A 16,796-nucleotide genomic window follows, 5' to 3' on the forward strand; every position below is an offset into this window, starting at 1 on the left:
CCTCACAGTTGACCTAAAAGACCTTGATGGCTTTGAGAGGGTTATTGGAGAGGACTAAGGTACTGGGTGGTAACTGCCAGGAGGTGATATGAGTCAGCAGGAAGGTGGTCCATGGGAGCACGCTCTTATGGGTTATAATTTGTCCCCAGGAGCTTGCTCTGTCTCTCTGTATTCCTGCTGCCATGGGACAGAATAGCTTTCCTCCTTCATGGGCTTTGGCCATGAAATTCTGCCTTTGCTCAGCCCCAGAACAATGGTGCCAGCTGATCATGGACAGAAACCTCTGATATTGTGAAAATATCTTTTCCTCCTCTAAGATGTTCTTGTTAGGTATTTTGGACCCAGTGACAAAAAAGAGACCACCACAGAAAAATTTCATATTGATTTTTACAGAAGACAAAACTATATCCTTTTAGTTTTAAAATTCTATCAAAATAGTTTTCCATATGATATCACATTTTAAAACAAATTAATGTTAACTAGCCTGTGGGGGTAATCACACTTTCCTAGAAGAGCATCATCTTCTTTTTCTCTTAGCAAGCCTCCTGGGGAAATCACACATGGGCAGGATGTTCTGTCTGCATCACCGCCAGACTTGATCCGAGTGTTTACACATGCTTAGAATATTTATAAATACCCTTCATTAGGTAGTAAAGTTTTGTTGCTATTTTTCCAGCACATATTCCACAGTACAAGAAAGGGCGTACTTTGGTGTTCTTATATAAAAATTCTTAACAAATGGAAAAAGGCAATTTTTCTGAAAAAAAGATTTTTCTTGATATAGTTCTCTTAAAGAATTGGGAATATAGAAATTCAATGTAAATGGAAGAGAAGCATAAGAAGGTTTAAGTTCACATTTTTTTCTTTTAAATTATTTTAAGTAACATTAAGGTTAAATTTATAACATTAAATTATTTTAAGTAACATTAAGGTAAAGGTTTACATTCATTATAAAAATCTTGTTTAATTTTATGCAAATGATTTAACCCTGATTGCTGCAATGCAAATTAAAAAAAATTTTAAAAATATATTGTATACATGGAACAATAATATCTTGTTTGCCACCTGTGTACAAATTCCAACTGTCCTCAGATCAGTCAGGCAAGATGACCTTTGAGAAACATCAGTCACAGTGTCTGTTGGAATCACTACTCAGTCTTTTGACAAGAGAGCCAGGAACTCACCCAGTCTCCAAGATGTGTGCCAAATGCCTACAATGATCTTCTCCATGAATGCTTGTGATATATGCATGTGGAAGGGGTATGCAGAAATTCTGGAATAACAAAAATCGATCAGAGGAAACACATGATTTGTGGCAATACACATAGAACCTTCTTGGAAAGAATCTCTCTTCATCTTCCTTAGCAGGCAATTGGCCCTGTTCCTAGTCCCAGTTGCTGCAAGCAGTTCAGGAGACAACCCATGGCAGACTGGCTGGAAGTGAAGTGACCCTGGTCCAATGGAGCAGGCCATGTTTTCACACACTGGCCCTTTCCTAGAGGAGCTTCATCTTCTTTTTCTCTTTAGCAAGCCTCCTGGGAAATCACACATGGGCGGGAGGTTCTGTCTGCATCATCACCACAGTCTGGGCTGCTGGACAAATTCAAACACAAGAGGTGCAAGGCCTTCTTGGGTGGAACCCTCTTCACCTCGTGGTCACAAGGGCTGAGGCCAGGGCCAGAGCACAATAGGAATCCTGTCCCACTGAGGATGTGACTTCAGCTGGCAAGGCCAGACTGAAGCCTATGTGGATCCCATTTGACCTGAATAATTGAGCTTGCTATACTCAGGGTTGGTGCCCTCTCCTGCAGCAGACCTCACAGGGGCTCCTGTCCCTGAGGCTGTTGGAAGTGTTGGAAGGGAAGTATTTTTGCTGTAATCCTCTGAGTTAGAAGGTGTGGAAATTGGAGTCATAAGAACCAAATTATTGCTATTAGAGGAGAACAAGTCTTTGACTTCCTTATTTTTAGGTTTTGGTTTCCTGGTTTGAATTCCCTATTTTTTCATAGGAAGAGGTCGAGGCACTGCATGGAGTTTCTGATAGAGTCCACAGGCATTTCACGCAGGTTAGCCCTCAGCATTTCTGCACCAAAAGGTAGTGGTGATGGTGTGCCAATTGGCATAGTGTATCCTAGCCACCAGGATGAAGGCATGTGCTCCTGTTTGATGAGGGATAGACTGAGGTCATTCATCTTAGTGTAGAGGCTGCAGGCTTTGCACAGGTAGTGGCCAGTGCCCTCCTGCCACAATAGCAGTGTCTGAATGAAGCCACATTTCATGCACTTGGTGCTCTCTGGCAGGTCTTCTAGTAGGTTTGTAGTGGAGCCCAGAGGCACTGAAAGCTGGGCCCAGGCATGGCTCTCCAGGCTATGTAGCACCAGAGACTTCAAGGGTCCACACGGCCAGCAAGTCATCAGTGTCAAACCCTTGTAGGGACTTGCACTCAAATCCTTTTGAAAACTACAATACCGTTTAGTAGTTTGACTGTCTGAAAGCTTCATTTATTGAATACCTATGTCTCAGGCAATAACAGCAGCTGAGCTTGTCCATTGCAGAGTTATAATGAAACTACATTGTCGTTTAAGCAATGAAAGAATTTTGTGCCTCACTTCAGTTCATAAATACTTCCTCATAGCACTGCACTACAATTTTCTTGGACATTTTTTGATTGTTAGGGGAGGGAATCCATCTTTCTCATTATTGATTTTTAATTTTTGTTTTTTCCTCTTGCTCAGATAAATTCTACTGAATTTAACTTAACATTTTTTTCCTTTGAATATCAACTATGGGATACAAGTTCAGAGGTTATTCATTTTAAAATAATGATAAGGATGTGATTTATGTTATATGCTATTTCCATCATTAAAACACACAGAGTAGGGGTGTAGGGAGAGCTGACCAGAGTTGGCACTGCTTAAACAGCTCTGAATTCAGCTGTGCGCCAGGCACAGAACCACACTCTGGGTAGGTTCCTGGTTTGCTATGGGAAAATTCCCCCACTCAATCCCATGACCCTCTAGTAGTTAGGATCCAGCTCATCAATAATGTCCCTGCTGATCTTTGCAGCAGGGCAGGAACATACCTTCTTGTCAAGGAGGTGCGCAGACTTTGCAGTCTCCTGGAGGGTTGGACAGCTGCGATGGAACCTATTAGTCTGAGAGGTCAGAGTACAGGAGCCTGGCCACAATGATCTTTTCTGCCCAGTGGTGGACCTGTTCCCCCATGTAAGGAGCTGGCCTCCTCCTCTGCAGACCTTAGAGTCACTCTCATCACTTTGGTGCCCAAGGATCCTGGAGGGCAGAAGCCAGAGCTTGCCTGGCAGTGGCCTTTGTCTCTCCCAAAGCCTAGGAGCCCTCTCACCTTCACAGGCACAAATGATTACTTGCTGCTGAGAGCTGCAGGTAGGAAAGGATCTAAGCAGCACAGGACATGATCCTGTGCATGGAAGGAAGAGGCATTAGGATTGGAAACTGATGCTTGGTGGGGAAGGGACACCCACTGGGTAGCACCTGAATTCTGTTCCTGTCCCCAATCCCATACCTCTCCATGCCCCATGCAGCTGGCATAATGGCCACAGCAAGCAGCTTTTAGTACATCTCTTGGGCAAACTGCAGGGCTCTCAAAAGGCATGGTGGACTGTGAATACATTTCCCAGTGTAAATTCTGTGGTCCTGAGCAGAAAGAAAGCTCCTTTTGTTTAAGACCCCCAACTCCAGGGGCTGAGTTTATGGCAAATTTGGCAAAAGCCACAATCTAAACTTAGAAGATGGAATGTGACCCTTTTGGAGAGCCCCATCTCATGACCCCAGCTCTTGGGACATGGAGCCCCACCTCCATGACCAGGTAACACTTTTCAATCCCAACATTGTTCTCACCGTCTCCCCTGTTCATTGGCCTAAGTACTAGAGGGAAAAGGAGGAGAGCCAATGGGGCCCGCACAGGGGAAGAATCACAAATCCTCACTTATCATGCACTGCTTGGCTACTGTCCAACCCTCCATGAAACTGGAAAGTCTGTGCACCTCCTTGGCAAGAGGCTATGTTCCTGCCCAGCTACAAAAGTCATCAGGGACATAATTGGAGAGCTGGATACTAACTACTAGAGCATCATGGAATTGAGTGGGGGGAATTTTCCCATAGTGGGCTACTCAGTGTATGCCCCTTCTCCTCCCAGCACCTGAACATTGAGGAGCCTGGTCCCTGCCAACAGACATCTCCCAGACGTGTGCCCCCATGGCCTGCCTTGCAGCTACATGCAGAAGGCTGAGGTGGTAGAGGGCAGCTACCCAGAAAGCCTGAAAGATTGTAGTGGAATGTAGTGTGATCTGTACCACCTATGTTTACTGGCCTTGGCTGGACTTGGAGGGCTGCAGGTTGCTTCCTATCCAAGCTCAGGATGCCTTACTCTAACCCACTATCTTCACCTGTCCAATAGATTCAATAATGGCAGATTTCTTTCCAGGATTAATTGGGATAATGCTGGTAAGACCTCATAAATCTTCCATAGTCTGGTTCCAACTGATGTCACAAGCTTTTCTAACTTTGTTAAGAATTTTCAGGAAGCATGCCTGCAATCCCAGTGTATTGAGAGACTCAGACTAGAGAATCACATGCCAGCCTAAGCAACTGAGAGGCCATAAGCAATGTAGGGGGACATTGTCATAAAATAAAAAATAAAAAACAGACTGGGGATGTGGCTTAGTGTTGAAGGGCCTGTTGAGTCAATACCTGGTACAAAACAAACAAATAAAAAGAACAGAAACTATTTGCATAGTGTCTATGGGTAAGATGTTGGGTGGGTAGATTTTATTTGGCTTCAGGGTCATATGGGGTTCCTCTACTTCATAGTTGATATTAACTTACTACCTGACAACACTTCACACACTCCAGATACAACCAGCTTCAGTGGGCAAAACCAGGTGCTTGGAGATGGTAACCACAAGACTTCATTTCATTCCAAAGTCCAAATTCCAGGTGGTAACTAGCTTTAGAAATAAGTCTGAATTTGATCCTTCTACCTGGGGATAACCTGTGAGGGCTTGACAATGAAGGGCTGGTCTACTTCCATTCCAACCCAGATTTCCAGGGCACTGAGGACCTCATATGTGATGACATGAACTGAGAACAAGGCTCTCCATTCCAGCCCAAGAAGTGGCCCTCCATATCTGGCTGGCCTGCCTATGGCCTGATGGATGTCATTCCTAGGCAAGAGAGGACAGGAGCCTTTTTGTCCTACTTGCATGTGCTTCAGCCACAGAACAGTTTGTACTGGACTTACGTCACCCCCCAGACATGCAGGGTGGGATTTTAACTTGTGCCGTAGAGGGGTACATTGAGGCACATGGCCTGTGAGTGGCAGAGACAGGGAGACACTGGGCCCAGTGCAGCACCTCCAAGAGGCAGAACTTCTTGGGCTTCAGTTCTGCCCCTTCAGTGGGCAGTTCTTGGCATGCATTGCCCAGGAGAGCTCAGCACCCTGTGGGGTGAGCACAATATTGGAAGGGGCAGGTGCTGGCAGATGTAAAAAAGGGTAACGTGAGGGGTGTTTTCTGACCTCTGTGAACTCCAGTGTCTGTGTGGGTGTCAGTAGAATCCCCCTTTTGTAGACCAAGTAATAAAAGCATCTTTGGGGGAGTAGTATATGGTCACATCATGTAACCTGCATTGTGTAACCTGTGGCTGTTGCATGAGAGGATTCTGCTCTTCTGCCCACCACCATGTCCCAAATGCAAGCCTGATCCTGGCTCTCTCAGTACCCAGGTATGTCCAGTCTCATATTCTCTTTTCCTTGATCTCCTTTTCCCTGACACCACTGCCTGGTACATAGGATTGCTCACCTGGGACCTGGCATGGGATCACAGGAGGCAGAGACTGCTGTCTTTACTTGAGGTCCCAGAAACCCTGTCCTCTGCTGGCACCTAGTGGCAACTTGAGTTTCAATGTCTTGGGTCAGACAAATGCAGGGTCTATTTTTCTTTCTGCTTCCCTCCCTGCCTCTCTGCTTACTCTCTCCTCCTCCCTTCCACTCCACCCAGGCTGCCATCTACCAAATGTGGCTGGCCTGGGGGCTGGACTATCTCCCTCCCTATCTGTCTATAACCTGGAAAAGCCAGTCATCATAAGGATGGCTAGACCTGATGGTGTTGCTAAGACCAATCTGAAAGCAAGATGGCAATGTGTCTCAGGACAGGGCCTGGGGCTGAGAATATAAGAACCAGACTATTGTGGTTCTGAGGTAATGTTACACAGCAGAGTGCTAGGAGTTCCCCTCAGGACAGGGTAGTTATATCTGGAGGGCCAGGAGAACCCTTGACTCCAGGACTCTCCAATTGTGCCTCTAAACTGTGTATATCTAGGGATGCAGGCCCCTGTTGCAGTGAAAGGAAGAAGGGTGGGTCCACTTGGCTGGCAGTATCCCAGTGGGCACTTGGTACATAGGATTGCTGTAGTGGGGATGGTACAATTGTGTTTGGGAAATCAGGGGCTGGTGTGGCTAGAAGGGGCAGTGGGGCCCTCGAATCTAGCTGATATGTCAGCAGGCCTGCTGGCTTGGGGGATGGTGTCCTGTGTGTGGGGACCACTGGCCACTGTCCCAGGATCAAAGCACATCCACCCTCCTGTGCCAGTCATTTTTGGCACTATCAGCAAGTCCTGGGTTTGATGGTTTTGTGTCCATGGGTTTCAGGCTTTGGGTCACCTAAGGAGCTGAGTATCCCTTAAATAGGGGAGCTACCTGGGGCCAACCTGTATATATCTGGGCATGGAGATGCTCTGCTGTTTTAGGTTTTCAGATTTGAGGGAGAAGCAGCCATGGTTTTCATAGCATTCTTTCTCCCACACACCCAGGACCTCGCCCACTGTTGCAGTTATCATTTTCTTGTGTCTGAAGACAAGTCATTATAAGGCTCTCTGTCTTCTCATATGGGCTGACCCCCTGGTACCAGAATCATCTTCCTCTCACACATTCCATTGCTAGAGCTCAGGGGACCAAGGAAGCTGCAAAGACAAGTATGGCCAGGGTGGGCAGATCCTCTATATGCAGAAGGGGCAGCTTTGTTCTGAGAGGCTACAGAGGGATGGGACTTATCCTTGTATTTGCTCTCTAAACCAGCTTGATGTTCTAGAAGGGACACCTGCCTTGAAGGGAAGGGATTCATCTGTCACATTTGGATAGATGAACCTGGAGTTCTGGAACCACAGAGGAGGAAAGAGTTTGAACAGTGGTGTAATAGGTGATTTTAAGCACTGAGTAGTGCTACAAAAGCTGTGGAGAGGGAAGGTCAATGGCTTGTCTGAACACTGTTCTGGGGCACTAGATGGGAGGGTTCAAGGGGAGAGGCAAGGGCTCCTGGGTAGCAACAGGTACTCTTCCACATGCTGATGCTATGCTGGCTGCTGAAGGGATAGACAGAGCACAAAGGATGATAAATGCCCTAACCACAGAGGTATGATCTTGAGGGTGACAAGGGTCTCCTGGCTCATTGGCCACTCACTTGACTTAAACAGAGATGGAAAGTTATGTTATTTTCCAGTCCCAATCTATACATGTTCCCATATCCACCACCCAGTAATGATGACCAGAATGACCTAGTGAGCCCAGGACACACAGTGCATAGCCCAGTTTCTCAGACAGCACTGGCCCATGCTGTTTGATGGGAGAATACATTTCATACCATGGTGAAGATGAGGCTTTCCTCTACAAAATGTGGTTTAAATTGAAGAAATAAGTGAAAGGGACTTAAAAATTATTAGACAATCCAAGTGTGGTGATGCATTCCTGTAATCCCAGTCATTCAGGGGCTGAGGCAGAATCTCAAAGAGTGAGTCCCCATCTCAAAATGAAAAATAAAAAGCATTCTCTAAACCTCCATGGAAGAGCACCTTTGGATCTATCTACTGGACACACAAAACATGTTGTTATTCCAAATTTGCATAATGTCAGGCTCCACACATTACCATGAACATATACCATGTCTTTCTGACATCTAATCAGAAAGCAATGTAGATGCATAAACAGAGTCAGAAAAAACAATAAAAGTTTAAGCACATTTGGGGGCAAAAGGAAGGCCTTGGAGGCAAATACATGAGGGAATAGGAAGCCCCTTCAGCTAGCAATGAATGTCTTAGCCAGACTGAGGGCCAGGAAAATTGCCCAGCTCAGATTAAACAGGATACCATAAAACCAGAGTGTGGGTTTTGTGGTGGCGTCAGGTCAGGCATATATGTAGATCTCTATGCTCCACAGTGAGTGTTTTAGATCCTCAGTATTTAACCCTGGGCTGCAGCTTGGACCCCAGGTCTGGAGTTGGCACTTCAAAACCAGCTTTCCCTCCAGTCCCAGCAGTGCAGGTTTCAAGACCACTGTAGGCCTGAGAGGGGACCTGGCAAATGTAAGGTCTGGATATGATGTCCCATATGCAGCCCACCTGTGGACAAAGTCCAAGCCTGTCCTGGAGACTCGAAACCACTACACTGCACTATAAGAAAGCCTGGCCAGCTGTTGAGTGATGTGCACAAGAGGGTCTGGGTTGATATCATACCCAAAAGATTAGGCAGCCCATTGCTGCCTCTCACTGTTGAAGGCTACTGAGTTTAAGCTAATAGCCTGGGCTGTGCTTCCTGGGTGGGTTACCTTAAATGAATGTGTTATTCTACCACTGCCCACCAGGGCTCCTACATGGCTGAGAGGTGGCTCTAGAACTCCTGGGGATCTTGAAACATCTTCCTTATGATGGATGTTCCCAGAACCAGGAAGAAGCCCATATTATGTTCCAAAATTTTAGTAGGAGGCAGGAGAAATTGTGCTAGGATAGCCTAGGGAGGAGGGGTGGTATCCACAGGTTCCTCTGTGCTGAAGGCTAGGAGGATGATGACAGAGACGCTGTATGCCAGGTGGGAGGCAGTGCATGGACCCTAACTGGGATGGCTATAAGCAGGGCAGCATTACGAAGGCAGGTTCTCCATGGAACCCAGGGGGGCTCCCAGATGAGGGCTGAGGTGTGGTTAGTGGGACAAAGGACTGGTTCAAATGGGGGTTGAGGTGGGAGACCTGAGGTGTTGGGAAGCCAGTGGGCTGACTGTGCTGCCTAGTGCCATGGACCTGGGGCATGGGCAGGAGCTGTCATTGGAGGCAGGTGCAGCTGGAAATATTACTGCCATAGAAGAGGGAGTAGTGTCCATGGCCATGGCCTCAGCACAGTGAATGGTGAGTCAAGTGAGCAGAGGACATGGATGTGTGGGTGGGAGAGACTCTTGTAGCAGTTAAGTTCTGGCCAAGGCTATTGGGGTGCAGTTGGAAGGGACTAGAGTGGGCCTTGGAAAGGAATGAAGAGGAGGAGGAGCAGGAGGAGGAAGAAGATGAGAAGCAAACAGAGGAGTAAAAGGAGGAGGAGGAAGAGGAAGAGGAAATGGAGAAGGATCAGGAGGAGGGGCAGCAAGAGGACCAGTCAGAGATGGAACAGATGGAGGAGGAGAAAGCAGAGGAGGAGGATCAAGACCCGTGGGTGATGGGGATTCCATTCTGCAGTGTGTAGGCTTGGATTGGAAAGGGAACAAGATACGAGGTGTGGGTAGGTGACAAATAGGAGGTGCCAGAGCTCTTCTCAGGTGAGGAGGGGCATGAAACAATGTAGGGTAACTCCCTCATTAGGACTGGGCCTCATGGGAGATCAGGGTTAGTGGGTGAAGCAGGGGAAGAGAACAAGGAATTCCCCACTGATCATTACTTAGTGAGGGGGAAGGAGGATGGACAGAGAGGTTCCGGTGTCCAGAAGGCTGCAATTGCCACTGTTTGCTGGCTGGATATCTGGGATGTGGGAGGGTTTTGTGTGTGGTGTCATTGTGTTAGTAGTCTCACTATGGGCCCTAGGTAGGGCACAAGAATACACAGGCAGTCTGGTGGTAGAGTCCTCCATAACTTCGTTTCTACCCTCCAAGTTCTTCATTTTATCTCAAACTTCTTTTTTGCACCTGGAACCTCTGTCAGCAGGGTGCCTGTGTCTTTCTCTAGGCACTGGAGAGGCCTCTTAGCAGGTGGCGACAGACCATCTTGATAGCAGGGCAGCCACATTGGCAGGGCCATAGACATTGGCTTCTTCTTTTTGGACCTCCAGGTAGAAGCTCTGGCTGGAGGACAGCTCTCTGATGGACCACAGAAATGCTTCTGTATGCATTACCTTGCTTGAGCCCTGGGAGCCTGGAGAGCTGGGCAGATGGTGTTTCTCCAGCCTTTCTTTGGCCCACTTGTCTGGAAGTGAGGAGCAGCTGGGGTCTGGCTCTGGCAGCACTGCTGCCTCTGCATCAGCCTGAGCCATGGGCAACCCTCCTGCAGCAGGTCTGTGGGAGCTACAGATGACAGGTCCCCCACACAGAAGATCTTGGAAATGTCCTGGGCCTTCTCTTAAAAGGTGTTTCCTTCCCCCGGCACAGGGTTGGGTTCCAGAGAACTGAGTTCTCTCTGGGTCTCCTGAGGCCTTACTGATGTTTCTTCCTCTATTCTCAGGGCACCCAGTTCCAGATCCTCCTGCCTGTCTCTTCCTTTGGGAAATCTCCTCCTCCTGGTGGACCATTAATTCTTCAGGCTGCTCTTTGACTGTCAGCACTGTTTCCTCTGAATTAGGAATAGAGGATTGGGTAGATATCATGGTTTGCACAGCCTGATGGACTTGCTCAACTGGTAAAGGTGGGAGTACTGGTCTGCAGCAAGCAGTAAGGGACCCTTACTGTTCTGGATGGTCCAAACATCTGCGAGTTGGTGTAGGACAGCACTGGCTTTATGAGGGAGGCACCCGAGGAAACTAGCTGCAGGATTCCAACAGGAGGGCAGCACCTGCAGGAGAAGGCCTGTGAGGCAGCTGAACCAGGCCTTGTAGGATGGTGATCATGGTGGAACAGCCTGGGGACAGATATGATGGCAGCTCCTGGAGCAGCTTGGTGATCCTGCCATGGAGCCAAAGCATTGTGGGTCAGGCATCCTTGATGGTCCAAAACGGTCAGGTGGCATGGCCCTCAACCATGCTTGCTAAGAAGACTGACCATTCAGGTCAACTGGTGAGATCTGACTGGACACTAGTGACAAGACCAAAGGAGCTCGGCTGGGACAACTACTCCTCTGGCGACCAAAGGCACACTGTTGAGTTCACCTATTGTGACTTCTGGCTGGAAAGTATGATGGAGAAAGGGCTTGGGGACAAGCCTAGTTGGTCAGAGGAAGGCCCCCAGGAAAGGGAGCAAGGCCCAATGTCCACTGCTAGTCTGAGTGTAGAGCTCCTCAGGATTCTGCAATGCTTCTTTTTCCACCAAATGATTCTCATCTCTTCAGAGTGTTATTCTGGGGCTGCTTTCTTATTGGTTATTCAGATGTTTATACCACATGACTCCAAATAATATCTACATGGCTTCTGTTTGACATGAGGTAGTCATCTAGATTTATCAATTACCCAATCAAAACTGACACCGATTACTCCTCAACTGCTCTACTCAGGTTTTCTCAATAATTTCCAGCATATTATAATTTTAGAAAACCAATAGAATGGTGTGTGGAAGGAACAGTCCAACAGAAATCAGGACCAGTCATGGTGCCTAACTTTTTGATATTAGCTTCAGGCAAAATAAGGACATTTTGATTGGGATGAAGTCCCTTTTATTCTAAAAAATAATACATATGTCTTTATTTCTGAATCATATTTAGGGGACCCAATATTCTTGCTGTTGCCTAGGACCACATTTCTCAGAGATCTCAGTCTGTGTTGGGCTGGCTGCTGTGCTGTGGCCCAAGGTGATGCAGAACACCTCATGTTTCAGAGGTCTCAACTATGGGAAGCCAGCTCCATTGCTCTGGTCGTGAGGTGAGTCTGAACATCATGGAAGAAGGGCATTTTTCAGGAAGCCTCTAAACTCATGGCTGCTATGAAGCAGAAAGAAAGGAGGACCAAGTGACAAAATATAATCTCTAAGGACATGCCTCCAGTGATCTACTTCTTCCAGACATGCCCAAACTTCTCCATTTACTACCCAGTACTTTCAAATTACTCACCCACCCAATGGATTTGTTCAGAGATTAAGTTACCAGTCTCATAATGTAATAATTTCACCTCTGAACATTTCTGCATTACCTCACTTCAGCTTTTGAGATACTCCTAATTCTAAAATTTCACATGCCGAGCATGATCCCCAAAAGGCTATGAACATCTCACCATGGAAAATACATTCAGTATCTCCAGGACACACTGGAGATACAAATCTGAACAGTTCTAGCATTTCCCCAAACTTCAAGTCCAAAGTCTCTTCTGGGACTTAAATTAAACTCTTTATTGTCAGCCTTTGTGGAAATCAAATTCGACTTATGTATATCCAATATTCAGTGGCAGAGAGTAAGTATTTCCATTCCAAAGGGAGAAATAGACACACAGAAAGAAAAGGTTGCTACAAACCAAGTACCTCTCAGAAAATTATACACAATCAATCAACAAATATATGAAAAAATGCTCAACATCTCTACTAATTAGAGAAATGCAAATCAAAACTACTCAATGATTTTATCTGACTCCAGTCAGAATGGCAACTATTAAGAACAAAATAAATAACTGTTGGCAAGGATGTGGGGGGAAAAGGCACACTCATACACTGCTGATGGGACTCCCAAATGTACAGTCTCTACAGTGCATAAAACAATCTAGCATTCTGACCTTTCTACCTGGTTTGGTGCCTGGCAAAAATAATTCATGTCTCTTGGTTTCAGAAGCTTCATTGATATCCAGTCATTTTTTTTTCTTGTAGAGAAATTATTTTAATTCTATTTAAATTTTCCAATTTGTGTGTGCATATTTCTTCCTAAGACTCATATGAGGTCTAGGCTCATTATGCAAATGAATAGTAATTGTCCCTACCCCTGAATAGAATATGATGAGGTCAGTTAAATTCACTGAAGAAAGTCCATGTGAATTATTCAATTCTTTCTTTAGTGGATAATGAAGGCTTGACCTGTGTGCAGTCCCCCAAAACTCTAAGTACAGTTGAACACCACCTCCTGGGAGAAGCATCATTGTTCAGGAAGGAAATAGAGTAGCAATAAAAAGTAGTGCGTGGTAGGTGGTGGTGATGCATGCACAGTGGGATTGTACCTGAGGAAATTTGATACAAGACAGTTGAGCTAAATAGAGTCATGAACCTATAACCAAGGTTCATGCCAATAAAAAGAGGTAGGGTACAACTTTACTGAACATCATCCCTAACACATTGAGAAGCTGTCCCAAAGTGAAAAATGTAATTGCAGATGAATTGGGAGTGGTTCAGATGTGGACTAGTAGTAATGCAAAATGAAACCATTCCATGAGCACCTTCAACTCCTTGTCATGGTCCAAAGATCCCTGTGATTGTTGCATCTGTCATTTCTTCATATATGACACACACATTTAAAAAAAATAGTAAAACGAAGATGGACCAACTCTGTGCATAAATACTGAAGCACATGAATTGTGATGCTCATCCTGATGATCCATGCTGTTCTGCCTGTATCATAAAATATCACTCAACTCTGGCTGTCTTGTACAGAGGTTGCCCAGCATTGTAGGCACTAGAAACCTTGATTCCTCCATTGAAGAGTTGGCAGGATGCATAGCATGGATCTGCAGTGCATGAAAGCTCTTATTCACAAATGAGCAATGACTGTCAGTCGATGACTCGGAGGGCATTTGAGTTCAGTACCTGCAGTTTTCATCATTGTCCTCAGTCTACTTTGTGCATCTGCAACTTGAAGGCATAGCCCACTCACCTACAGGGTGATCTGGTTTAAAAGCTATTATGGCACTGTCACTGAGTTGACAGAAGCACCTATTGTAGAAATTTAAAGTAATTACAGGGAGAAACCAGAAGAATTCCTATAACTAGTTAACAATTGGAATATTTTGTATACTTAAAAAATTAAGTAAAGGAGAAATATTTTCATATGAGTACCAAATTTCAGGAATTGGATAGAGATTCTAAGTGGTGTATTCCATCAAGTAAAAAAAATCTGGCCTGCCAATGGCATTGTAGGAAAGCCTTTGCCCAACTGACACATTTTGTCTTTCAAAATTAATTCTTAATGGTAGATGTCATCCAACTTTGTGACATGGAACTAACTCGTGCATCAGTGCTTGATAAACAAAAGTCAGAACAAGGTTGTGTGGAAATCCAGTCTGGCTCTTGAATGTCACCTTCTTGTTCGGGAAATGGAGGCTGTCCCAAGGGTTGGATCAGAGTGAAAATTCCAAACCCACCCTCCATTCCCTGAGCAGGGATGGTCTTTGTTTACTGAACAAGAGGGAAGCAGCTGAGGTGGAGAGATTGCCTGGCCTTACAAACAGCAGTCTAGAAGGTGACTAACATCTTTGTTTACTGAACAAGAGGGAAGCAGCTGAGGTGGAGAGATTGCCTGGCCTTACAAACAGCAGTCTAGAAGGTGACTAAAATGCAGCCATGTTGTGTCCACGGGTTCCCATTCACAGAAGCCACATAGGGCGACACATATATCTGGCTTGTTTAGTTCTTGATCTCAGATGGAGAGAGATTCTCTTTCACAGCAGTCAGCCACTGCAGGACTTGGGTGGTCTCCATATGGAACACATCTCCACTTTGAATCCATTGTTACTTTGGGGAAGTTTGAATTCACTGATGGGCCAGTCCAGGTGGTGAGTTCATTCCTGTGGCAAAAGAGGTGGGGCCTGCAAATGAGAAGAAGTAGAAAAATCAGAGTAAGAAAGACACTTCCAGGGAAAAGAACATTTTGTTCCTAATATTTTCTATTTAGTGATTCCATCTTGTCCTCTGTCAGAGCTAGCTGCTCAGGTATATTTATTCATAGTTCAAAGCTAGTTGACGGCAAGCATCAACAAATACAAGCCTTAGCCTAATTAAAAATGGTTAGCTGAGTCAAGATACTTCAAGGAGATGATGAGAGGAGCAGAAACCAAGGTTGGCATCTTATTAAACCCTTGTTTCTTTCAGACCTTTTCAAAAATTGAATTTGATATTTTTCAGTAATTTACGGGGAATTGAACTTCACTGAACTTCCTTTAAATGAAGGGACAGGGTTAGTGCTGAAGATGAAATCAGAAATGGAAGGCACAGGGTTAGTGTTTAAGAGGAAATCAGTATTTTAAATATCTGATGCCTAATGGAACTATAGTTTGAATAACATTCACAATAATAAATTTAAATTTATCCTCAGAAAAGTCATAGAATTTGGAAAGAACGTATTCATATAGTTTTTTTGGCATTGCTAAGCACAAACAGGACTCAAATCTTGCATTTTGAATTGTATTACAATTTGTTAGTTCCTTTTAAAATGTACTTTTCATACTAATCTTAAATAATCGGTGAAAATATCTCTTCTTTGCATTTTTTGCTCTATGTTTATGCCATGATTAATTTCAACTAGTTATTTCATTGTCAGGGTCCTACAAGACTGTTGGCACACATGGTTACTGAATGGATGGTAGCATATTTTGAATGCCTAATTTGTGAAGTTTCCTATAAGAAACTCTTCATAAAGCAGTTGGTAAGCCTCTTTTCAGCAAGTTCATGTTGTAAAGTTTGTTGAGTATACAGGTTAATTATTACAGATTTGGAATCAGATTTGAAATCACCTCTGCTCTTTCTTACCACTGAGTGTCTTTGGAAGAAAAGTAATGAAGCTTCCCTCCGTAAAGCTCATTTTATGAACCTGTAAAATAGGACTCATAATATCTAGTTCAGAGAATTGTAAAACTTACATAACATGATGTGATGTTTTGCACAAAGTGTATGACACTATAAAGGCTCCATGTAATAGAAAAACTCTTGGCAATATAGTTATTTTTATGCTACAATATGTACATATTTCTCTTGCAAGAACAAAGAAATGGACATTACCATTGGAAGTTCTTAAGTACTCAGATTCAAAATAAAAACTGTTGCAGAGTGGATGTAAAAGAGCAATGTCCTTATTCCCTTTGTGCTGCAGTGCTCTGCTTTCAACCTGAGATGGGCTGAGTTCTCTGCTGCTTGGTATTGATCCTTGCCAAGGACAACTGCTATATTTGATGACAAACACCCCACCTGAGGATCACAAGGCCAGACCCAGTGTGACATCTCATGCCCCACATGTTAGAAAGATCTTCCTCTGATTGAGATTAAATTTAATCTTTTTGAGAAATAGAAAGCTGCTCTAAACCAGCTTCTTTAATATAGAGAATGTGAAGCAAAGCATAGTGTACAGAGTCATGGAAACGGGCACCTCAGGGTTCTCATGAGGGCACACATTATGGTACAGTTTCATGGTCAAAGTCATAGTGCTATCAAACTCTTGACTATTTACATAACTTCATTGTTGCCCTGTTTCTGGCCTGATCACATTTCCTCCTGTAAAGCCCAATTCTGGTTTCTATGTAAACATAACCTGCATTCATTCATACATCAGTTTGAATCCACAGTTAGCTACTATTTATACTAATTTTAGATGTTTTTTATTCTGCAGGATTTTTAAACTTTAGAAATGTCATAACACTGTTAAGAGAATCCCGTTATGGCCTTTCTAATTGATCTAGCCAATCTTGTTGAACCAATCTTGTTGAGCAAACAGCTTTTAAAGATTTTAATACATCATTAATGAAGGAGACAGGTCTCTATTTTAATAGTTGAAATATTCATCCATACATGTGAAATATTGAAGTGTATTTGCAAATGAATGCAAAACTTTTCTTCCTAGTGGGGGAGGGAAGACCACTGAAATTGCCTGGACGAACTTTATTTCCTGCCTCTCCATGAGAGTTATCTGGA

General features: G+C 44.6%; 1 pseudogene; it reads right to left on the minus strand.

Moving 5' to 3' along the window:
- Window positions 1-1,645: 1,645 nt before the first annotated feature.
- On the minus strand, window positions 1,646-2,414 carry LOC143398234 (transcription factor GATA-6 pseudogene; annotated as a pseudogene).
- Window positions 2,415-16,796: the final 14,382 nt, after the last annotated feature.

This window comes from Callospermophilus lateralis, chromosome 4 (assembly GCF_048772815.1).
Source record: "Callospermophilus lateralis isolate mCalLat2 chromosome 4, mCalLat2.hap1, whole genome shotgun sequence".
Lineage (NCBI taxonomy): Eukaryota > Metazoa > Chordata > Mammalia > Rodentia > Sciuridae > Callospermophilus > Callospermophilus lateralis.